Raw genomic sequence first — 23,000 nt, forward strand, 5'->3', positions numbered from 1 at the left:
AGAGTGAGTCAGTCAGTCTGAGAGTAAGTGAGTCAGTCAGTGAGAGTGAGTGAGTCAGTCAGTAAGAGTGAGTGAGTCAGTCAGTGAGAGTGAGTGAGTCAGCCAGTGAGTCAGCCAGTGGGTCAGTCAGTGACTCAGTCAGTGAGAGTGAGCCAGTCAGTGAGAGTGAGTCAGTCAGTGAGAGTGAGTCAGTCAGTGAGAGTGAGTCAGTGAGAGTGAGTCAGTGAGAGGGAGTCAGTCAGTGAGAGTGAGTCAGTCAGTGTGTGAGAGTGGGTGAGTGTCAGTGAGAGTGAGTCAGTCAGTGAGAGTCAGTCAGTGAGAGTGAGCAAGCGAGTCAGTGAGAGTGAGTCAGTCAGTCAGTGAGAGTGAGTCAGTCAGTCAGTGAGAGTGAGTCAGTGAGTGAGTGAGTGAGTGAGAGTGAGTCAGTGAGAGTGAGTCAATTAAAGTGAGTCAGTGAGAGTGAGTCAGTGAGAGTGAGAGTGAGTGAGTCAGTCAGTGAGAGTGAGTGAGTCAGTGAGAGTGAGTGAGTCAGTCAGTGAGAGTGAGTCAGTGAGAGTGAGTCAGTCAGTGAGAGTGAGTGAGTCAGTGAGTCAGTGACAGTCAGTGAGTCAGTGAGAGTGAGTGAGTCAGTGAGAGTGAGTGAGTGAGTCAGTGAGAGTGAGTGAGTCAGTCAGTGAGAGTGAGTGAGTCATTGAGAGTGAGTGAGTCAGTGAGAGTGAGTCAGTCAATCAGTGAGAGTGAGTGAGTCAGTCAGTGAGAGTGAGTCAGTGAGAGTGAGTCAGTGAGTGAGTGAGTCAGTGAGAGTGAGTGAGTCAGTGAGAGTGAGTCAATTAAAGTGAGTCAGTGAGAGTGAGTCAGTGAGAGTGAGAGTGAGGGAGTCAGTCAGTGAGAGTAAGTGAGTCAGTCAGTGAGAGTGAGTGAGTCAGTCAGTGAGAGTGAGTGAGTCAGCCAGTGAGTCAGCCAGTGAGTCATGCAGTGACTCAGTCAGTGAGAGTGAGCCAGTCAGTGAGAGTGAGTCAGTCAGTGAGAGTGAGTCAGTCAGTGAGTGAGAGTCAGTGAGTCAGTGAGAGTCAGTGAGTCAGTTAGAGTGAGTGAGTCAGTGAGAGTGAGTGAGTCAGTGAGAGTGAGTGAGTCAGTGAGAGTGAGTGAGTGAGTCAGTGAGAGTGAGTAAATCATTGAGAGTGAGTGAGTCAGTGAGAGTGAGTGAGTCAGTGAGAGTGAGTGTGTCAGTCAGTGAGAGTGAGTGTCAGTCAGTGAGAGTGAGCAAGTCAGTCAGTGAGAGTGAATGAGTCAGTCAGTGAGAGTGAGTGAGTCAGTGAGAGTGAGTGAGTCAGTCAGGGAGACTGAGTCAGTCAGTGAGAGTGCATGAGTCAGTCAGTGAGAGTGAGTGTCAGTCAGTGAGAGTGAGTGTCAGTCAGTGAGAGTGAGTGTCAGTCAGTGAGAGTGAGTGAGTCAGTCAGTGAGAGTGAGTCAGTCAGTAAGAGTGAGTGAGTCAGTCAGTGAGAGTGAGTGTCAGTCAGTGAGAGTGAGTCTCAGTGAGTGAGAGTGAGTCAGTCAGTCAGTGAGAGTGAGTGAGTCAGTCAGTGAGAGTGAGTCAGTCAGTGAGAGTGAGTGAGTCAGTCAGTGAGAGTGAGTGAGTCAGTCAGTGAGAGTGAGTCAGTCAGTGAGAGTGAGTGAGTCAGTGAGAGAGAGAGTGAGTAAGTGAGAGTGAGTCAGTCAGTGAGAGTGAGCAAGTCAGTCAGTGAGAGTGAATGAGTCAGTCAGTGAGAGTGAGTGAGTCAGTGAGAGTGAGTGAGTCAGTCAGGGAGACTGAGTCAGTCAGTAAGAGTGCATGAGTCAGTCAGTGAGAGTGAGTGTCAGTCAGTGAGAGTGAGTGTCAGTCAGTGAGAGTGAGTCTCAGTCAGTGAGAGTGAGTGAGTCAGTCAGTGAGAGTGAGTGAGTCAATGAGAGTGAGTGAGTCAGTCAGTGAGAGTGAGTCAGTCAGTGAGAGTGAGTGAGTCAGTCAGTGAGAGTGAGTGTCAGTCAGTGAGAGTGAGTGTCAGTCAGTGAGAGTGAGTCATTGAGAGTGAGTGAGTCAGTGAGAGTGAGTGAGTCAGTGAGAGTGAGTGAGTCAGTCAGTGAGAGTGAGTCAGTCAGTGAGTGTGAGTGAGTCAGTCAGTGAGAGAGAGAGAGCGAGTCAGTCAGTGAGAGTGAGTGAGTCAGTCAGTGAGAGTGAGTGAGTCAATCAGTGAGAGTGAGTCAGTCAGTGAGAGTGAGTGAGTCAGTGAGAGTGAGTCAGTCAGTGAGAGTGAGTGAGTCAGTGAGAGAGAGAGTGAGTCAGTGAGAGTGACTCAGTCAGTGAGAGTGAGTTTCAGTCAGTGAGAGTGAGTCTCAGTCAGTGAGAGTGAGTGAGTCAGTCAGTGAGAGTGAGTGAGTCAGTCAGTGAGAGTGAGTGAGTCAGTCAGTGAGAGTGAGTCAGTCAGTGAGAGTGAGTGAGTCAGTCAGTGAGAGTGAGTGAGTCAGTGAGAGTGAGCGAGTCAGTCAGTGAGAGTGAGTGAGTCAGTCAGGGAGACTGAGTCAGTCAGTGAGAGTGCGTGAGTCAGTCAGTGAGAGTGAGTGTCAGTCAGTGAGAGTGAGTGTCAGTCAGTGAGAGTGAGTGTCAGTCAGTGAGAGTGAGTCTCAGTCAGTGAGAGTGAGTGAGTCAGTCAGTGAGAGTAAGTGAGTCAGTCAGTGAGAGTGAGTGAGTCAGTCAGTGAGAGTGAGTGAGTCAGCCAGTGAGTCAGCCAGTGAGTCATGCAGTGACTCAGTCAGTGAGAGTGAGCCAGTCAGTGAGAGTGAGTCAGTTAGTGAGAGTGAGTCAGTCAGTGAGTGAGAGTCAGTGAGTCAGTGAGAGTCAGTGAGTCAGTTAGAGTGAGTGAGTCAGTGAGAGTGAGTGAGTCAGTGAGAGTGAGTGAGTCAGTGAGAGTGAGTGAGTGAGTCAGTCAGTGAGAGTGAGTGAGTCAGCCAGTGAGTCAGCCAGTGAGTCATGCAGTGACTCAGTCAGTGAGAGTGAGCCAGTCAGTGAGAGTGAGTCAGTCAGTGAGAGTGAGTCAGTCAGTGAGTGAGAGTCAGTGAGTCAGTGAGAGTCAGTGAGTCAGTTAGAGTGAGTGAGTCAGTGAGAGTGAGTGAGTCAGTGAGAGTGAGTGAGACAGTGAGAGTGAGTGAGTGAGTCAGTGAGAGTGAGTAAATCATTGAGAGTGAGTGAGTCAATGAGAGTGAGTGAGTCAGTGAGAGTGAGTGAGTCAGTCAGTGAGAGTGAGTGAGTCAGTCAGTGAGTGTGAGTGAGTCAGTCAGTAAGAGAGAGAGTCAGTCAGTGAGAGTGAGTCAGTCAGTGAGAGTGAGTGAGTGAGTCAGTGAGTGAGAGTGAGTGAGTCAGTCAGTTAGAATGAGTCAATCAGTGAGAGTGAGTCAGTCAGTGAGAGTGAGTGAGTCAGTGAGAGTGAGTGAGTCAGTGAGAGAGAGAGTGAGTCAGTGAGAGTGAGTCAGTCAGTGAGAGTGAGCGAGTCAGTCAGTGAGAGTGAGTGAGTCAGTCAGTGAGAGTGAGTGAGTCAGTGAGAGTGAGTGAGTCAGTCAGGGAGACTGAGTCAGTCAGTGAGAGTACGTGAGTCAGTCAGTGAGAGTGAGTGTCAGTCAGTGAGAGTGAGTGTCAGTCAGTGAGAGTTAGTGTCAGTCAGTGAGAGTGAGTCTCAGTCAGTGAGAGTGAGTGAGTCAGTCAGTGAGAGTGAGTGAGTCAGTCAGTGAGAGTGAGTGAGTCAATCAGTGAGAGTGAGGGAGTCAGCCAGTGAGTCAGCCAGTGGGTCAGTCAGTGACTCAGTCACTGAGAGTGAGCCAGTCAGTGAGAGTGAGTCAGTCAGTGAGAGTGAGTCAGTCAGTGAGTGAGAGTCACTGAGTCAGTGAGAGTCAGTGAGTCAGTTAGAGTGAGTGAGTCAGTGAGAGTGAGTGAGTCAGTGAGAGTGAGTGAGTGAGTCAGTGAGAGTGAGTGAGTGAGTCAGTGAGAGTGAGTAAATCATTGAGAGTGAGTGAGTCAGTGAGAGTGAGTCAGTCAGTGAGAGTGAGTGAGTCAGTCAGTGAGTGTGAGTGAGTCAGTCAGTGAGAGAGTGAGAGTCAGTCAGTGAGAGTGAGTCAGTCAGTGAGAGTGAGTGAGTCAGTCAGTGAGAGTGAGTGAGTCAGTCAGTGAGAGTGAGTCAATCAGTGAGAGTGAGTCAGTCAGTGAGAGTGAGTCAGTCAGTGAGAGTGAGTGAGTCAGTGAGAGAGAGAGTGAGTCAGTGAGAGTGAGTCAGTCAGTGAGAGTGAGCGAGTCAGTCAGTGAGAGTGAATGAGTCAGTCAGTGAGAGTGAGTGAGTCAGTGAGAGTGAGTGAGTCAGTCAGGGAGACTGAGTCAGTCAGTGAGAGTGCGTGAGTCAGTCAGTGAGAGTGAGTGTCAGTCAGTGAGAGTGAGTGTCAGTCAGTGAGAGTGAGTGTCAGTCAGTGAGAGTGAGTCTCAGTCAGTGAGAGTGAGTGAGTCAGTCAGTGAGAGTAAGTGAGTCAGTCAGTGAGAGTGAGTGAGTCAGTCAGTGAGAGTGAGTGAGTCAGCCAGTGAGTCAGCCAGTGAGTCATGCAGTGACTCAGTCAGTGAGAGTGAGCCAGTCAGTGAGAGTGAGTCAGTCAGTGAGAGTGAGTCAGTCAGTGAGTGAGAGTCAGTGAGTCAGTGAGAGTCAGTGAGTCAGTGAGAGTGAGTGAGTCAGTGAGAGTGAGTGAGTGAGTCAGTGAGTGTGAGTAAATCATTGAGAGTTAGTGAGTCAGTGAGAGTGAGTGAGTCAGTGAGAGTGAGTGAGTCAGTCAGTGAGAGTGAGTGAGTCAGTCAGTGAGAGTGAGTAAGTCAGTCAGTGAGAGTGAGTGAGTCAGCCAGTGAGTCAGCCAGTGAGTCAGCCAGTGACTCAGTCAGTGAGAGTGAACCAGTCAGTGAGAGTGAGTCAGTCAGTGAGAGTGAGTCAGTCAGTGAGAGTCAGTGAGTCAGTGAGAGTCAGTGAGTCAGTGAGAGTGAGTCAGTGAGAGTGAGTGAGTCAGTGAGAATGAGTGAGTGAGTCAGTGAGAGTGAGTGAGTGAGTCAGTGAGAGTGAATGAGTCATTGAGAGTGAGTGAGTCAGTGAGAGTGAGTGAGTCAGTGAGAGTGAGTGAGTCAGTCAGTGAGAGTGAGTCAGTCAGTGAGTGTGAGTGAGTCAGTCAGTGAGAGAGAGAGAGAGAGAGTCAGTCAGTGAGAGTGAGTCAGTCAGTGAGAGTGAGTGAGTCAGTCAGTGAGAGTGAGTGAGTCAATCAGTGAGAGTGAGTCAGTCAGTTAGAGTGAGTGAGTCAGTGAGAGTGAGTCAGTCAGTGAGAGTGGGTGAGTCAGTGAGAGAGAGAGTGAGTCAGTGAGAGTGACTCAGTCAGTGAGAGTGAGTTTCAGTCAGTGAGAGTGAGTCTCAGTCAGTGAGAGTGAGTGAGTCAGTCAGGGAGACTGAGTCAGTCAGTGAGAGTACGTGAGTCAGTCAGTGAGAGTGAGTGTCAGTCAGTGAGAGTGAGTGTCAGTCAGTGAGAGTTAGTGTCAGTCAGTGAGAGTGAGTCTCAGTCAGTGAGAGTGAGTGAGTCAGTCAGTGAGAGTGAGTGAGTCAGTCAGTGAGAGTGAGTGAGTCAGTCAGTGAGAGTGAGTCAGTCAGTCTAAGAGTAAGTGAGTGAGTCAGTGAGAGTGAGTGAGTCAGTCAGTAAGAGTGAGTGAGTCAGTCAGTGAGAGTGAGTGAGTTAGCCAGTGAGTCAGCCAGTGGGTCAGTCAGTGACTCAGTCAGTGAGAGTGAGCCAGTCAGTGAGAGTGAGTCAGTCAGTGAGAGTGAGTCAGTCAGTGAGAGTGAGTCAGTGAGAGGGAGTCAGTCAGTGAGAGTGAGTCAGTCAGTGTGTGAGAGTGGGTGAGTGTCAGTGAGAGTGAGTCAGTCAGTGAGAGTAAGTCAGTGAGAGTGAGCAAGCGAGTCAGTGAGAGTGAGTCAGTCAGTCAGTGAGAGTGAGTCAGTGAGAGTGAGTCAGTGAGTGAGTGAGTCAGTGAGACTGAGTCAGTGAGAGTGAGTCAATTAAAGTGAGTCAGTGAGAGTGAGTCAGTGAGAGTGAGAGTGAGTGAGTCAGTCAGTGAGAGTGAGTGAGTCAGTGAGAGTGAGTCAGTCAGTCAGTGAGAGTGAGTCAGTGAGAGTGAGTCAGTCAGTGAGAGTGAGTCAGTCAGTGAGTCAGTGACAGTCAGTGAGTCAGTGAGAGTGAGTGAGTCAGTGAGAGTGAGTGAGTGAGTCAGTGAGAGTGAGTGAGTCAGTCAGTGAGAGTGAGTGAGTCATTGAGAGTGAGTGAGTCAGTGAGAGTGAGTCAGTCAGTCAGTGAGAGTGAGTCAGTGAGAGTGAGTCAGTGAGTGAGTGAGTCAGTGAGTGAGAGTGAGTGAGTCAGTGAGTGAGAGTGAGTCAATCAGTGAGAGTGAGTCAGTCAGTGAGAGTGAGTCAGTCAGTGAGAGTGAGTGAGTCAGTGAGAGAGAGAGTGAGTCAGTGAGAGTGAGTCAGTCAGTGAGAATGAGCAAGTCAGTCAGTGAGAGTGAGTGAGTCAGTCAGTGAGAGTGAGTGAGTCAGTGAGAGTGAGTGAGTCAGTCAGGGAGACTGAGTCAGTCAGTGAGAGTACGTGAGTCAGTCAGTGAGAGTGAGTGTCAGTCAGTGAGAGTGAGTGTCAGTCAGTGAGAGTTAGTGTCAGTCAGTGAGAGTGAGTCTCAGTCAGTGAGAGTGAGTGAGTCAGTCAGTGAGAGTGAGTGAGTCAGTCAGTGAGAGTGAGTGAGTCAGTCAGTGAGAGTGAGTCAGTCAGTCTGAGAGTAAGTGAGTCAGTCAGTGAGAGTGAGTGAGTCAGTCAGTAAGAGTGAGTGAGTCAGTCAGTGAGAGTGAGTGAGTCAGCCAGTGAGTCAGCCAGTGGGTCAGTCAGTGACTCAGTCAGTGAGAGTGAGCCAGTCAGTGAGAGTGAGTCAGTCAGTGAGAGTGAGTCAGTCAGTGAGAGTGAGTCAGTGAGAGTGAGTCAGTGAGAGGGAGTCAGTCAGTGAGAGTGAGTCAGTCAGTGTGTGAGAGTGGGTGAGTGTCAGTGAGAGTGAGTCAGTCAGTGAGAGTCAGTCAGTGAGAGTGAGCAAGCGAGTCAGTGAGAGTGAGTCAGTCAGTCAGTGAGAGTGAGTCAGTCAGTCAGTGAGAGTGAGTCAGTGAGTGAGTGAGTGAGTGAGAGTGAGTCAGTGAGAGTGAGTCAATTAAAGTGAGTCAGTGAGAGTGAGTCAGTGAGAGTGAGAGTGAGTGAGTCAGTCAGTGAGAGTGAGTGAGTCAGTGAGAGTGAGTGAGTCAGTCAGTGAGAGTGAGTCAGTGAGAGTGAGTCAGTCAGTGAGAGTGAGTGAGTCAGTGAGTCAGTGACAGTCAGTGAGTCAGTGAGAGTGAGTGAGTCAGTGAGAGTGAGTGAGTGAGTCAGTGAGAGTGAGTGAGTCAGTCAGTGAGAGTGAGTGAGTCATTGAGAGTGAGTGAGTCAGTGAGAGTGAGTCAGTCAATCAGTGAGAGTGAGTGAGTCAGTCAGTGAGAGTGAGTCAGTGAGAGTGAGTCAGTGAGTGAGTGAGTCAGTGAGAGTGAGTGAGTCAGTGAGAGTGAGTCAATTAAAGTGAGTCAGTGAGAGTGAGTCAGTGAGAGTGAGAGTGAGGGAGTCAGTCAGTGAGAGTAAGTGAGTCAGTCAGTGAGAGTGAGTGAGTCAGTCAGTGAGAGTGAGTGAGTCAGCCAGTGAGTCAGCCAGTGAGTCATGCAGTGACTCAGTCAGTGAGAGTGAGCCAGTCAGTGAGAGTGAGTCAGTCAGTGAGAGTGAGTCAGTCAGTGAGTGAGAGTCAGTGAGTCAGTGAGAGTCAGTGAGTCAGTTAGAGTGAGTGAGTCAGTGAGAGTGAGTGAGTCAGTGAGAGTGAGTGAGTCAGTGAGAGTGAGTGAGTGAGTCAGTGAGAGTGAGTAAATCATTGAGAGTGAGTGAGTCAGTGAGAGTGAGTGAGTCAGTGAGAGTGAGTGTGTCAGTCAGTGAGAGTGAGTGTCAGTCAGTGAGAGTGAGTCTCAGTCAGTGAGAGTGAGTGAGTCAGTCAGTGAGAGTGAGTGAGTCAGTGAGAGTGAGTGAGTCAGTGAGAGTGAGTGAGTCAGTCAGTGAGAGTGAGTCAGTTAGTGAGAGTGAGTGAGTCAGTCAGTGAGAGTGAGTGTCAGTCAGTGAGAGTGAGTGTCAGTCAGTGAGAGTGAGTCTCAATCAGTGAGAGTGAGTGAGTCAGTCAGTGAGAGTGAGTGAGTCAGTCAGTGAGAGTGAGTGAGTCAGTCAGTGAGAGTGAGTGAGTCAGTCAGTGAGATTGAGTCAGTCAGTGTGAGTGAGTCAGTCAGTGAGAGTGAGTCAGTCAGTGAGAGAGAGAATGAGTCAGTGAGAGTGAGTCAGTCAGTGAGAGTGAGCAAGTCAGTCAGTGAGAGTGAATGAGTCAGTCAGTGAGAGTGAGTGCGTCAGTGAGAGTGAGTGAGTCAGTCAGGGAGACTGAGTCAGTCAGTGAGAGTGTGTGAGTCAGTCAGTGAGAGTGAGTGTCAGTCAGTGAGAGTGAGTGTCAGTCAGTGAGAGTGAGTGTCAGTCAGTGAGAGTGAGTCTCAGTCCGTGAGAGTGAGTGAGTCAGTCAGTGAGAGTGAGTGAGTCAATGAGAGTGAGTGAGTCAGTCAGTGAGAGTGAGTCAGTCAGTGAGAGTGAGTGAGTCAGTCAGTGAGAGTGAGTGTCAGTCAGTGAGAGTGAGTGTCAGTCAGTGAGAGTGAGTGTCAGTCAGTGAGAGTGAGTCTCAGTCAGTGAGAGTGAGTGAGTCAGTCAGTGAGAGTGAGTGAGTCAGTCAGTGAGAGTGAGTGAGTCAGTCAGTGAGAGTGAGTCAGTCAGTGAGAGTAAGTGAGTCAGTCAGTGAGAGTGAGTGAGTCAGTCAGTGAGAGTGAGTGAGTCAGTCAGTGAGAGTGAGTAAGTCAGTCAGTGAGAGTGAGTGAGTCAGCCAGTGAGTCAGTCAGTGAGAGTGAACCAGTCAGTGAGAGTGAGTCAGTCAGTGAGAGTGAGTCAGTCAGTGAGAGTGAGTGAGTCAGTGAGAGTGAGTGAGTCAGTGAGAGTGAGTGAGTCAGTGAGAGTGAGTGAGTCAGTGAGAGTGAGTGAGTGAGTCAGTGAGAGTGAATGAGTCATTGAGAGTGAGTGAGTCAGTGAGAGTGAGTGAGTCAGTGAGAGTGAGTGAGTCAGTCAGTGAGAGTGAGTCAGTCAGTGAGTGTGAGTGAGTCAGTCAGTGAGAGAGAGAGAGAGAGTCAGTCAGTGAGAGTGAGTCAGTCAGTGAGAGTGAGTGAGTCAGTCAGTGAGAGTGAGTGAGTCAATCAGTGAGAGTGAGTCAGTCAGTTAGAGTGAGTGAGTCAGTGAGAGTGAGTCAGTCAGTGAGAGTGAGGGAGTCAGTGAGAGAGAGAGTGAGTCAGTGAGAGTGACTCAGTCAGTGAGAGTGAGTTTCAGTCAGTGAGAGTGAGTCTCAGTCAGTGAGAGTGAGTGAGTCAGTCAGTGAGAGTGAGTCAGTCAGTGAGAGTAAGTGAGTCAGTCAGTGAGAGTGAGTGAGTCAGTCAGTGAGAGTGAGTGAGTCAGCCAGTGAGTCAGCCAGTGAGTCATGCAGTGACTCAGTCAGTGAGAGTGAGCCAGTCAGTGAGAGTGAGTCAGTCAGTGAGAGTGAGTCAGTCAGTGAGTGAGAGTCACTGAGTCAGTGAGAGTCAGTGAGTCAGTTAGAGTGAGTGAGTCAGTGAGAGTGAGTGAGTCAGTGAGAGTGAGTGAGTGAGTCAGTGAGAGTGAGTGAGTGAGTCAGTGAGAGTGAGTAAATCATTGAGAGTGAGTGAGTCAGTGAGAGTGAGTGAGTCAGTGAGAGTGAGTGAGTCAGTCAGTGAGAGTTAGTGAGTCAGTCAGTGAGTGTGAGTGAGTCAGTCAGTGAGAGAGAGAGAGAGTCAGTCAGTGAGAGTGAGTCAGTCAGTGAGAGTGAGTGAGTCAGTCAGTGAGAGTGAGTGAGTCAGTCAGTGAGAGTGAGTCAATCAGTGAGAGTGAGTCAGTCAGTGAGAGTGAGTCAGTAAGTGAGAGTGAGTGAGTCAGTGAGAGAGAGAGTGAGTCAGTGAGAGTGAGTCAGTCAGTGAGAGTGAGCGAGTCAGTCAGGGAGACTGAGTCAGTCAGTGAGAGTGCGTGAGTCAGTCAGTGAGAGTGAGTGTCAGTCAGTGAGAGTGAGTGTCAGTCAGTGAGAGTGAGTGTCAGTCAGTGAGAGTGAGTCTCAGTCAGTGAGAGTGAGTGAGTCAGTCAGTGAGAGTGAGTGAGTCAATGAGAGTGAGTCAGTCAGTGAGAGTGAGTCAGTCAGTGAGAGTGAGTGAGTCAGTCAGTGAGAGTGAGTGTCAGTCAGTGAGAGTGAGTGTCAGTCAGTGAGAGTGAGTCTCAGTCAGTGAGAGTGAGTGAGTCAGTCAGTGAGAGTGAGTGAGTCAGTCAGTGAGAGTGAGTGAGTCAGTCAGTGAGAGTGAGTCAGTCAGTGAGAGTAAGTGAGTCAGTCAGTGAGAGTGAGTGAGTCAGTCAGTGAGAGTGAGTGAGTCAGTCAGTGAGAGTGAGTAAGTCAGTCAGTGATAGTGAGTGAGTCAGCCAGTGAGTCAGCCAGTGAGTCAGCCAGTGACTCAGTCAGTGAGAGTGAACCAGTCAGTGAGAGTGAGTCAGTCAGTGAGAGTGAGTCAGTCAGTGAGAGTCAGTGAGTCAGTGAGAGTCAGTGAGTCAGTGAGAGTGAGTGAGTCAGTGAGAGTCAGTGAGTCAGTGAGAGTGAGTCAGTGAGTCAGTGAGAGTGAGTGAGTGAGTCAGTGAGAGTGAATGAGTCATTGAGAGTGAGTGAGTCAGTGAGAGTGAGTGAGTCAGTGAGAGTGAGTGAGTGAGTCAGTGAGAGTGAGTCAGTCAGTGAGTGTGAGTGAGTCAGTCAGTGAGAGAGAGAGAGAGAGAGAGTCAGTCAGTGAGAGTGAGTCAGTCAGTGAGAGTGAGTGAGTCAGTCAGTGAGAGTGAGTGAGTCAATCAGTGAGAGTGAGTCAGTCAGTTAGAGTGAGTGAGTCAGTGAGAGTGAGTCAGTCAGTGAGAGTGAGTGAGTCAGTGAGAGAGAGAGTGAGTCAGTGAGAGTGACTCAGTCAGTGAGAGTGAGTTTCAGTCAGTGAGAGTGAGTCTCAGTCAGTGAGAGTGAGTGAGTCAGTCAGTGAGAGTGAGTGAGTCAGTCAGTGAGAGTGAGTGAGTCAGTCAGTGAGAGTGAGTCAGTCAGTGAGAGTAAGTGAGTCAGTCAGTGAGAGTGAGTGAGTCAGTCAGTGAGAGTGAGTGAGTCAGTCAGTGAGAGTGAGTGAGTCAGCCAGTGAGTCAGCCAGTGAGTCATGCAGTGACTCAGTCAGTGAGAGTGAGCCAGTCAGTGAGAGTGAGTCAGTCAGTGAGAGTGAGTCAGTCAGTGAGTGAGAGTCACTGAGTCAGTGAGAGTCAGTGAGTCAGTTAGAGTGAGTGAGTCAGTGAGAGTGAGTGAGTCAGTGAGAGTGAGTGAGTGAGTCAGTGAGAGTGAGTGAGTGAGTCAGTGAGAGTGAGTAAATCATTGAGAGTGAGTGAGTCAGTGAGAGTGAGTGAGTCAGTGAGAGTGAGTGAGTCAGTCAGTGAGAGTTAGTGAGTCAGTCAGTGAGTGTGAGTGAGTCAGTCAGTGAGAGAGAGAGAGAGTCAGTCAGTGAGAGTGAGTCAGTCAGTGAGAGTGAGTGAGTCAGTCAGTGAGAGTGAGTGAGTCAGTCAGTGAGAGTGAGTCAATCAGTGAGAGTGAGTCAGTCAGTGAGAGTGAGTCAGTCAGTGAGAGTGAGTGAGTCAGTGAGAGAGAGTGAGTCAGTGAGAGTGAGTCAGTCAGTGAGAGTGAGCGAGTCAGTCAGTGAGAGTGAGTGAGTCAGTCAGTGAGAGTGAGTGAGTCAGTGAGAGTGAGTGAGTCAGTCAGGGAGACTGAGTCAGTCAGTGAGAGTGCGTGAGTCAGTCAGTGAGAGTGAGTGTCAGTCAGTGAGAGTGAGTGTCAGTCAGTGAGAGTGAGTGTCAGTCAGTGAGAGTGAGTCTCAGTCAGTGAGAGTGAGTGAGTCAGTCAGTGAGAGTAAGTGAGTCAGTCAGTGAGAGTGAGTGAGTCAGTCAGTGAGAGTGAGTGAGTCAGCCAGTGAGTCAGCCAGTGAGTCATGCAGTGACTCAGTCAGTGAGAGTGAGCCAGTCAGTGAGAGTGAGTCAGTCAGTGAGAGTGAGTCAGTCAGTGAGTGAGAGTCAGTGAGTCAGTGAGAGTCAGTGAGTCAGTTAGAGTGAGTGAGTCAGTGAGAGTGAGTGAGTCAGTGAGAGTGAGTGAGTCAGTGAGAGTGAGTGAGTGAGTCAGTGAGAGTGAGTAAATCATTGAGAGTGAGTGAGTCAGTGAGAGTGAGTGAGTCAGTGAGAGTGAGTGAGTCAGTCAGTGAGAGTGAGTGAGTCAGTCAGTGAGTGTGAGTGAGTCAGTCAGTGAGAGAGAGAGAGAGTCAGTCAGTGAGAGTGAGTCAGTCAGTGAGAGTGAGTGAGTCAGTCAGTGAGAGTGAGTGAGTCAGTCAGTGAGAGTGAGTCAGTCAGTTAGAGTGAGTGAGTCAGTGAGAGAGAGTGAGTCAGTGAGAGTGAGTCAGTCAGTGAGAGTGAGCGAGTCAGTCAGTGAGAGTGAGTGAGTCAGTCAGTGAGAGTGAGTGAGTCAGTGAGAGTGAGTGAGTCAGTCAGGGAGACTGAGTCAGTCAGTGAGAGTGCGTGAGTCAGTCAGTGAGAGTGAGTGTCAGTCAGTGAGAGTGAGTGTCAGTCAGTGAGAGTTAGTGTCAGTCAGTGAGAGTGAGTCTCAGTCAGTGAGAGTGAGTGAGTCAGTCAGTGAGAGTGAGTGAGTCAGTCAGTGAGAGTGAGTGAGTCAGTCAGTGAGAGAGAGAGAGTCAGTCAGTGAGAGTGAGTCAGTCAGTGAGAGTGAGTGAGTCAGTCAGTGAGAGTGAGTCAGTGAGAGTGAGTCAGTCAGTGAGAGTGAGTCAGTCAGTGAGTCAGTGACAGTCAGTGAGTCAGTGAGAGTGAGTGAGTCAGTGAGAGTGAGTGAGTGAGTCAGTGAGAGTGAGTGAGTCAGTCAATGAGAGTGAGTGAGTCATTGAGAGTGAGTGAGTCAGTGAGAGTGAGTCAGTCAATCAGTGAGAGTGAGTCAGTCAGTCAGTGAGAGTGAGTCAGTGAGAGTGAGTCAGTGAGTGAGTGAGTCAGTGAGAGTGAGTGAGTCAGTGAGAGTGAGTCAAATAAAGTGAGTCAGTGAGAGTGAGTCAGTGAGAGTGAGAGTGAGGGAGTCAGTCAGTGAGAGTAAGTGAGTCAGTCAGTGAGAGTGAGTGAGTCAGTCAGTGAGAGTGAGTGAGTCAGCCAGTGAGTCAGCCAGTGAGTCATGCAGTGACTCAGTCAGTGAGAGTGAGCCATTCAGTGAGAGTGAGTCAGTCAGTGAGAGTGAGTCAGTCAGTGAGAGGGAGTGAGTCAGTCAGTGAGAGTGAGTGAGTCAGTCAGTGAGAGTGAGTCAGTCAGTGAGAGTGAGTGAGTCAGTGAGAGTGAGTGAGTCAGTGAGAGAGAGAGTGAGTCAGTGAGAGTGAGTCAGTCAGTGAGAGTGAGTGAGTCAGTCAGTGAGAGTGAGTCAGTCAGTGAGAGTAAGTGAGTCAGTCAGTGAGAGTGAGTGAGTCAGTCAGTGAGAGTGAGTGAGTCAGTCAGTGAGAGTCAGTGAGTCAGCCAGTGAGCCAGCCAGTGAGTCATGCAATGACTCAGTCAGTGAGAGTGAGCCAGTCAGTGAGAGTGAGTCAGTCAGTGAGAGTGAGTCAGTCAGTGAGTGAGAGTCACTGAGTCAGTGAGAGTCAGTGAGTCAGTTAGAGTGAGTGAGTCAGTGAGAGTGAGTGAGTCAGTGAGAGTGAGTGAGTCAGTGAGAGTGAGTGAGTGAGTCAGTGAGAGTGAGTAAATCATTGAGAGTGAGTGAGTCAGTGAGAGTGAGTGAGTCAGTGAGAGTGAGTGTGTCAGTCAGTGAGAGTGAGTGTCAGTCAGTGAGAGTGAGTCTCAGTCAGTGAGAGTGAGTGAGTCAGTCAGTGAGAGTGAGTGAGTCAGTGAGAGTGAGTGAGTCAGTCAGTGAGAGTGAGTCAGTTAGTGAGAGTGAGTGAGTCAGTCAGTGAGAGTGAGTGTCAGTCAGTGAGAGTGAGTGTCAGTCAGTGAGAGTGAGTCTCAGACAGTGAGAGTGAGTGAGTCAGTCAGTGAGAGTGAGTGAGTCAGTCAGTGAGAGTGAGTGAGTCAGTCAGTGAGAGTGAGTGAGTCAGTCAGTGAGAGTGAGTCAGTCAGTGAGAGTGAGTCAGTCAGTGAGAGTGAGTCAGTCAGTGAGAGAGAGAGTAAATCAGTGAGAGTGAGTCAGTCAGTGAGAGTGAGCAAGTCAGTCAGTGAGAGTGAATGAGTCAGTCAGTGAGAGTGAGTGAGTCAGTGAGAGTGAGTGAGTCAGTCAGGGAGACTGAGTCAGTCAGTGAGAGTGCGTGAGTCAGTCAGTGAGAGTGAGTGTCAGTCAGTGAGAGTGAGTGTCAGTCAGTGAGAGTGAGTGTCAGTCAGTGAGAGTGAGTCTCAGTCAGTGAGAGTGAGTGAGTCAGTCAGTGAGAGTGAGTGAGTCAATGAGAGTGAGTGAGTCAGTCAGTGAGAGTGAGTCAGTCAGTGAGAGTGAGTGAGTCAGTCAGTGAGAGTGAGTGTCAGTCAGTGAGAGTGAGTGTCAGTCAGTGAGAGTGAGTGTCAGTCAGTGAGAGTGAGTCTCAGTCAGTGAGAGTAAGTGAGTCAGTCAGTGAGAGTGAGTGAGCCAGTCAGTGAGAGTGAGTGAGTCAGTCAGTGAGAGTGAGTGAGTCAGTCAGTGAGAGTGAGTAAGTCAGTCAGTGAGAGTGAGTGAGTCAGCCAGTGAGTCAGTCAGTGAGAGTGAACCAGTCAGTGAGAGTGAGTCAGTCAGTGAGAGTGAGTCAGTCAGTGAGAGTGAGTGAGTCAGTGAGAGTGAGTGAGTCAGTGAGAGTGAGTGAGTCAGTGAGAGTGAGTGAGTCAGTGAGAGTGAGTGAGTGAGTCAGTGAGAGTGAATGAGTCATTGAGAGTGAGTGAGTCAGTGAGAGTGAGTGAGTCAGTGAGAGTGAGTGAGTCAGTCAGTGAGAGTGAGTCAGTCAGTGAGTGTGAGTGAGTCAGTCAGTGAGAGAGAGAGAGAGAGTCAGTCAGTGAGAGTGAGTCAGTCAGTGAGAGTGAGTGAGTCAGTCAGTGAGAGTGAGTGAGTCAATCAGTGAGAGTGAGTCAGTCAGTTAGAGTGAGTGAGTCAGTGAGAGTGAGTCAGTCAGTGAGAGTGAGTGAGTCAGTGAGAGAGAGAGTGAGTCAGTGAGAGTGACTCAGTCAGTGAGAGTGAGTTTCAGTCAGTGAAAGTGAGTCTCAGTCAGTGAGAGTGAGTGAGTCAGTCAGTGAGAGTGAGTGAGTCAGTCAGTGAGAGTGAGTGAGTCAGTCAGTGAGAGTGAGTCAGTCAGTGAGAGTAAGTGAGTCAGTCAGTGAGAGTGAGTGAGTCAGTAAGTGAGAGTGAGTGAGTCAGCCAGTGAGTCAGCCAGTGAGTCATGCAGTGACTCAGTCAGTGAGAGTGAGCCAGTCAGTGAGAGTGAGTCAGTCAGTGAGAGTGAGTCAGTCAGTGAGTGAGAGTCACTGAGTCAGTGAGAGTCAGTGAGTCAGTTAGAGTGAGTGAGTCAGTGAGAGTGAGTGAGTCAGTGAGAGTGAGTGAGTGAGTCAGTGAGAGTGAGTGAGTGAGTCAGTGAGAGTGAGTAAATCATTGAGAGTGAGTGAGTCAGTGAGAGTGAGTGAGTCAGTGAGAGTGAGTGAGTCAGTCAGTGAGAGTTAGTGAGTCAGTCAGTGAGTGTGAGTGAGTCAGTCAGTGAGAGAGAGAGAGAGTCAGTCAGTGAGAGTGAGTCAGTCAGTGAGAGTGAGTGAGTCAGTCAGTGAGAGTGAGTGAGTCAGTCAGTGAGAGTGAGTCAATCAGTGAGAGTGAGTCAGTCAGTGAGAGTGAGTCAGTAAGTGAGAGTGAGTGAGTCAGTGAGAGAGAGAGTGAGTCAGTGAGAGTGAGTCAGTCAGTGAGAGTGAGCGAGTCAGTCAGGGAGACTGAGTCAGTCAGTGAGAGTGCGTGAGTCAGTCAGTGAGAGTGAGTGAGTCAGTGAGAGTGAGTGAGTCAGTGAGAGTGAGTGAGTGAGTCAGTGAGAGTGAGTAAATCATTGAGAGTGAGTGAGTCAGTGAGAGTGAGTGAGTCAGTGAGAGTGAGTGAGTGAGTCAGTGAGAGTGAGTGAGTCAGTCAGTGAGTGTGAGTGAGTCAGTCAGTGAGAGAGAGAGAGAGTCAGTCAGTGAGAGTGAGTCAGTCAGTGAGAGTGAGTGAGTCAGTCAGTGAGAGTGAGTGAGTCAGTCAGTGAGAGTGAGTCAATCAGTGAGAGTGAGTGAGTCAGTGAGAGTGAGTCAGTCAGTGAGAGTGAGTGAGTCAGTGAGAGAGAGTGAGTCAGTGAGAGTGAGTCAGTCAGTGAGAGTGAGCGAGTCAGTCAGTGAGAGTGAGTGAGTCAGTCAGTGAGAGTGAGTGAGTCAGTGAGAGTGAGTGAGTCAGTCAGGGAGACTGAGTCAGTCAGTGAGAGTGCGTGAGTCAGTCAGTGAGAGTGAGTGTCAGTCAGTGAGAGTGAGTGTCAGTCAGTGAGAGTGAGTGTCAGTCAGTGAGAGTGAGTCTCAGTCAGTGAGAGTGAGTGAGTCAGTCAGTGAGAGTAAGTGAGTCAGTCAGTGAGAGTGAGTGAGTTAGTCAGTGAGAGTGAGTGAGTCAGCCAGTGAGTCAGCCAGTGAGTCATGCAGTGACTCAGTCAGTGAGAGTGAGCCAGTCAGTGAGAGTGAGTCAGTCAGTGAGAGTGAGTCAGTCAGTGAGTGAGAGTCAGTGAGTCAGTGAGAGTGAGTAAATCATTGAGAGTGAGTGAGTCAGTGAGAGTGAGTGAGTCAGTGAGAGTGAGTGTGTCAGTCAGTGAGAGTGAGTGTCAGTCAGTGAGAGTGAGTCTCAGTCAGTGAGAGTGAGTGAGTCAGTCAGTGAGAGTGAGTGAGTCAGTGAGAGTGAGTGAGTCAGTCAGTGAGAGTGAGTCAGTTAGTGAGAGTGAGTGAGTCAGTCAGTGAGAGTGAGTGTCAGTCAGTGAGAGTGAGTCTCAGTCAGTGAGAGTGAGTCTCAGTCAGTGAGAGTGAGTGAGTCAGTCAGTGAGAGTGAGTGAATCAGTCAGTGAGAGTGAGTGAGTCAGTCAGTGAGAGTGAGTGAGTCAGTCAGTGAGAGTGAGTCAGTCAGTGAGAGTGAGTCAGTCAGTGAGAGTGAGTCAGTCAGTGAGAGAGAGAGTGAGTCAGTGAGAGTGAGTCAGTCAGTGAGAGTGAGCAAGTCAGTCAGTGAGAGTGAATGAGTCAGTCAGTGAGAGTGAGTGAGTCAGTGAGAGTGAGTGAGTCAGTCAGGGAGACTGAGTCAGTCAGTGAGAGTGCGTGAGTCAGTCAGTGAGAGTGAGTGTCAGTCAGTGAGAGTGAGTGTCAGTCAGTGAGAGTGAGTGTCAGTCAGTGAGAGTGAGTCTCAGTCAGTGAGAGTGAGTGAGTCAGTCAGTGAGAGTGAGTGAGTCAATGAGAGTGAGTGAGTCAGTCAGTGAGAGTGAGTCAGTCAGTGAGAGTGAGTGAGTCAGTCAGTGAGAGTGAGTGTCAGTCAGTGAGAGTGAGTGTCAGTCAGTGAGAGTGAGTGTCAGTCAGTGAGAGTGAGTCTCAGTCAGTGAGAGTGAGTGAGTCAGTCAGTGAGAGTGAGTGAGTCAGTCAGTGAGAGTGAGTGAGTCAGTCAGTGAGAGTGAGTCAGTCAGTGAGAGTAAGTGAGTCAGTCAGTGAGAGTGAGTGAGTCAGTCAGTGAGAGTGAGTGAGTCAGTCAGTGAGAGTGAGTAAGTCAGTCAGTGAGAGTGAGTGAGTCAGCCAGTGAGTCAGTCAGTGAGAGTGAACCAGTCAGTGAGAGTGAGTCAGTCAGTGAGAGTGAGTCAGTCAGTGAGAGTGAGTGAGTCAGTGAGAGTGAGTGAGTCAGTGAGAGTGAGTGAGTCAGTGAGAGTGAGTGAGTCAGTGAGAGTGAGTGAGTTAGTCAGTCAGAGTGAATGAGTCATTGAGAGTGAGTGAGTCAGTGAGAGTGAGTGAGTCAGTGAGTGTGAGTCAGTCAGTCAGTGAGAGAGAGAGAGAGAGTCAGTCAGTGAGAGTGAGTCAGTCAGTGAGAGTGAGTGAGTCAGTCAGTGAGAGTGAGTGAGTCAATCAGTGAGAGTGAGTCAGTCAGTTAGAGTGAGTGAGTCAGTGAGAGTGAGTCAGTCAGTGAGAGTGAGTGAGTCAGTGAGAGAGAGAGTGAGTCAGTGAGAGTGACTCAGTCAGTGAGAGTGAGTTTCAGTCAGTGAGAGTGAGTCTCAGTCAGTGAGAGTGAGTGAGTCAGTCAGTGAGAGTGAGTGAGTCAGTCAGTGAGAGTGAGTGAGTCAGTCAGTGAGAGTGAGTCAGTCAGTGAGAGTAAGTGAGTCAGTCAGTGAGAGTGAGTGAGTCAGTCAGTGAGAGTGAGTGAGTCAGCCAGTGAGTCAGCCAGTGAGTCATGCAGTGACTCAGTCAGTGAGAGTGAGCCAGTCAGTGAGAGTGAGTCAGTCAGTGAGAGTGAGTGAGTGAGTCAGTGAGAGTGAGTGAGTGAGTCAGTGAGAGTGAGTGAGTCAGTGAGAGTGAGTGAGTGAGTCAGTGAGAGTGAGTGAGTGAGTCAGTGAGAGTGAGTAAATCATTGAGAGTGAGTGAGTCAGTGAGAGTGAGTGAGTCAGTGAGAGTGAGTGAGTCAGTCAGTGAGAGTTAGTGAGTCAGTCAGTGAGTGTGAGTGAGTCAGTCAGTGAGAGAGAGAGAGTCAGTCAGTGAGAGTGAGTCAGTCAGTGAGAGTGAGTGAGTCAGTCAGTGAGAGTGAGTGAGTCAGTCAGTGAGAGTGAGTCAATCAGTGAGAGTGAGTCAGTCAGTGAGAGTGAGTCAGTAAGTGAGAGTGAGTGAGTCAGTGAGAGAGAGAGTGAGTCAGTGAGAGTGAGTCAGTCAGTGAGAGTGAGCGAGTCAGTCAGGGAGACTGAGTCAGTCAGTGAGAGTGCGTGAGTCAGTCAGTGAGAGTGAGTGTCAGTCAGTGAGAGTGAGTGTCAGTCAGTGAGAGTGAGTCTCAGTCAGTGAGAGTGAGTGAGTCAGTCAGTGAGAGTGAGTGAGTCAATGAGAGTGAGTGAGTCAGTCAGTGAGAGTGAGTCAGTCAGTGAGAGTGAGTGAGTCAGTCAGTGAGAGTGAGTGTCAGTCAGTGAGAGTGAGTGTCAGTCAGTGATAGTGAGTCTAAGTCAGTGAGAGTGAGTGAGTCAGTCAGTGAGAGTGAGTGAGTCAGTCAGTGAGAGTGAGTGAGTCAGTCAGTGAGAGTGAGTCAGTCAGTGAGAGTAAGTGAGTCAGTCAGTGAGAGTGAGTGAGTCAGTCAGTGAGAGTGAGTGAGTCAGTCAGTGAGAGTGAGTAAGTCAGTCAGTGAGAGTGAGTGAGTCAGCCAGTGAGTCAGCCAGTGAGTCAGCCAGTGACTCAGTCAGTGAGAGTGAACCAGTCAGTGAGAGTGAGTGAGTCAGTGAGAGTGAGTCAGTCAGTGAGAGTCAGTGAGTCAGTGAGAGTCAGTGAGTCAGTGAGAGTGAGTGAGTCAGTGAGAGTGAGTGAGTCAGTGAGAGTGAGTGAGTGAGTCAGTGAGAGTGAGTGAGTGAGTCAGTGAGAGTGAATGAGTCATTGAGAGTGAGTGAGTCAGTGAGAGTGAGTGAGTCAGTGAGAGTGAGTGAGTCAGTCAGTGAGAGTGAGTCAGTCAGTGAGTGTGAGTGAGTCAGTCAGTGAGAGAGAGAGAGAGAGAGAGAGAGAGAGTCAGTCAGTGAGAGTGAGTCAGTCAGTGAGAGTGAGTGAGTCAGTCAGTGAGAGTGAGTGAGTCAATCAGTGAGAGTGAGTCAGTCAGTTAGAGTGAGTGAGTCAGTGAGAGTGAGTCAGTCAGTGAGAGTGAGTGAGTCAGTGAGAGAGAGAGTGAGTCAGTGAGAGTGACTCAGTCAGTGAGAGTGAGTTTCAGTCAGTGAGAGTGAGTCTCAGTCAGTGAGAGTGAGTGAGTCAGTCAGTGAGAGTGAGTGAGTCAGTCAGTGAGAGTGAGTGAGTCAGTCAGTGAGAGTGAGTCAGTCAGTGAGAGTAAGTGAGTCAGTCAGTGAGAGTGAGTGAGTCAGTCAGTGAGAGTGAGTGAGTCAGTCAGTGAGAGTGAGTGAGTCAGCCAGTGAGTCAGCCAGTGAGTCATGCAGTGACTCAGTCAGTGAGAGTGAGCCAGTCAGTGAGAGTGAGTCAGTCAGTGAGAGTGAGTCAGTCAGTGAGTGAGAGTCACTGAGTCAGTGAGAGTCAGTGAGTCAGTTAGAGTGAGTGAGTCAGTGAGAGTGAGTGAGTCAGTGAGAGTGAGTGAGTGAGTCAGTGAGAGTGAGTGAGTGAGTCAGTGAGAGTGAGTAAATCATTGAGAGTGAGTGAGTCAGTGAGAGTGAGTGAGTCAGTGAGAGTGAGTGAGTCAGTCAGTGAGAGTTAGTGAGTCAGTCAGTGAGTGTGAGTGAGTCAGTCAGTGAGAGAGAGAGAGAGTCAGTCAGTGAGAGTGAGTCAGTCAGTGAGAGTGAGTGAGTCGGTCAGTGAGAGTGAGTGAGTCAGTCAGTGAGAGTGAGTCAATCAGTGAGAGTGAGTCAGTCAGTGAGAGTGAGTCAGTCAGTGAGAGTGAGTGAGTCAGTGAGAGAGAGTGAGTCAGTGAGAGTGAGTCAGTCAGTGAGAGTGAGCGAGTCAGTCAGTGAGAGTGAGTGAGTCAGTCAGTGAGAGTGAGTGAGTCAGTGAGAGTGAGTGAGTCAGTCAGGGAGACTGAGTCAGTCAGTGAGAGTGCGTGAGTCAGTCAGTGAGAGTGAGTGTCAGTCAGTGAGAGTGAGTGTCAGTCAGTGAGAGTGAGTGTCAGTCAGTGAGAGTGAGTCTCAGTCAGTGAGAGTGAGTGAGTCAGTCAGTGAGAGTAAGTGAGTCAGTCAGTGAGAGTGAGTGAGTCAGTCAGTGAGAGTGAGTGAGTCAGCCAGTGAGTCAGCCAGTGAGTCATGCAGTGACTCAGTCAGTGAGAGTGAGCCAGTCAGTGAGAGTGAGTCAGTCAGTGAGAGTGAGTCAGTCAGTGAGTGAGAGTCAGTGAGTCAGTGAGAGTCAGTGAGTCAGTTAGAGTGAGTGAGTCAGTGAGAGTGAGTGAGTCAGTGAGAGTGAGTGAGTCAGTGAGAGTGAGTGAGTGAGTCAGTGAGAGTGAGTAAATCATTGAGAGTGAGTGAGTCAGTGAGAGTGAGTGAGTCAGTGAGAGTGAGTGAGTCAGTCAGTGAGAGTGAGTGAGTCAGTCAGTGAGTGTGAGTGAGTCAGTCAGTGAGAGAGAGAGAGAGTCAGTCAGTGAGAGTGAGTCAGTCAGTGAGAGTGAGTGAGTCAGTCAGTGAGAGTGAGTGAGTCAGTCAGTGAGAGTGAGTCAGTCAGTTAGAGTGAGTGAGTCAGTGAGAGAGAGTGAGTCAGTGAGAGTGAGTCAGTCAGTGAGAGTGAGCGAGTCAGTCAGTGAGAGTGAGTGAGTCAGTCAGTGAGAGTGAGTGAGTCAGTGAGAGTGAGTGAGTCAGTCAGGGAGACTGAGTCAGTCAGTGAGAGTGCGTGAGTCAGTCAGTGAGAGTGAGTGTCAGTCAGTGAGAGTGAGTGTCAGTCATTGAGAGTTAGTGTCAGTCAGTGAGAGTGAGTCTCAGTCAGTGAGAGTGAGTGAGTCAGTCAGTGAGAGTGAGTGAGTCAGTCAGTGAGAGTGAGTGAGTCAGTCAGTGAGAGAGAGAGAGTCAGTCAGTGAGAGTGAGTCAGTCAGTGAGAGTGAGTGAGTCAGTCAGTGAGAGTGAGTCAGTGAGAGTGAGTCAGTCAGTGAGAGTGAGTCAGTCAGTGAGTCAGTGACAGTCAGTGAGTCAGTGAGAGTGAGTGAGTCAGTGAGAGTGAGTGAGTGAGTCAGTGAGAGTGAGTGAGTCAGTCAATGAGAGTGAGTGAGTCATTGAGAGTGAGTGAGTCAGTGAGAGTGAGTCAGTCAATCAGTGAGAGTGAGTCAGTCAGTCAGTGAGAGTGAGTCAGTGAGAGTGAGTCAGTGAGTGAGTGAGTCAGTGAGAGTGAGTGAGTCAGTGAGAGTGAGTCAATTAAAGTGAGTCAGTGAGAGTGAGTCAGTGAGAGTGAGAGTGAGGGAGTCAGTCAGTGAGAGTAAGTGAGTCAGTCAGTGAGAGTGAGTGAGTCAGTCAGTGAGAGTGAGTGAGTCAGCCAGTGAGTCAGCCAGTGAGTCATGCAGTGACTCAGTCAGTGAGAGTGAGCCATTCAGTGAGAGTGAGTCAGTCAGTGAGAGTGAGTCAGTCAGTGAGAGGGAGTGAGTCAGTCAGTGAGAGTGAGTGAGTCAGTCAGTGAGAGTGAGTCAGTCAGTGAGAGTGAGTGAGTCAGTGAGAGTGAGTGAGTCAGTGAGAGAGAGAGTGAGTCAGTGAGAGTGAGTCAGTCAGTGAGAGTGAGTGAGTCAGTCAGTGAGAGTGAGTCAGTCAGTGAGAGTAAGTGAGTCAGTCAGTGAGAGTGAGTGAGTCAGTCAGTGAGAGTGAGTGAGTCAGTCAGTGAGAGTCAGTGAGTCAGCCAGTGAGCCAGCCAGTGAGTCATGCAATGACTCAGTCAGTGAGAGTGAGCCAGTCAGTGAGAGTGAGTCAGTCAGTGAGAGTGAGTCAGTCAGTGAGTGAGAGTCACTGAGTCAGTGAGAGTCAGTGAGTCAGTTAGAGTGAGTGAGTCAGTGAGAGTGAGTGAGTCAGTGAGAGTGAGTGAGTCAG

The sequence above is a fragment of the Triturus cristatus genome, chromosome 1_1, assembly GCF_964204655.1.
Source record: "Triturus cristatus chromosome 1_1, aTriCri1.1, whole genome shotgun sequence".
Lineage (NCBI taxonomy): Eukaryota > Metazoa > Chordata > Amphibia > Caudata > Salamandridae > Triturus > Triturus cristatus.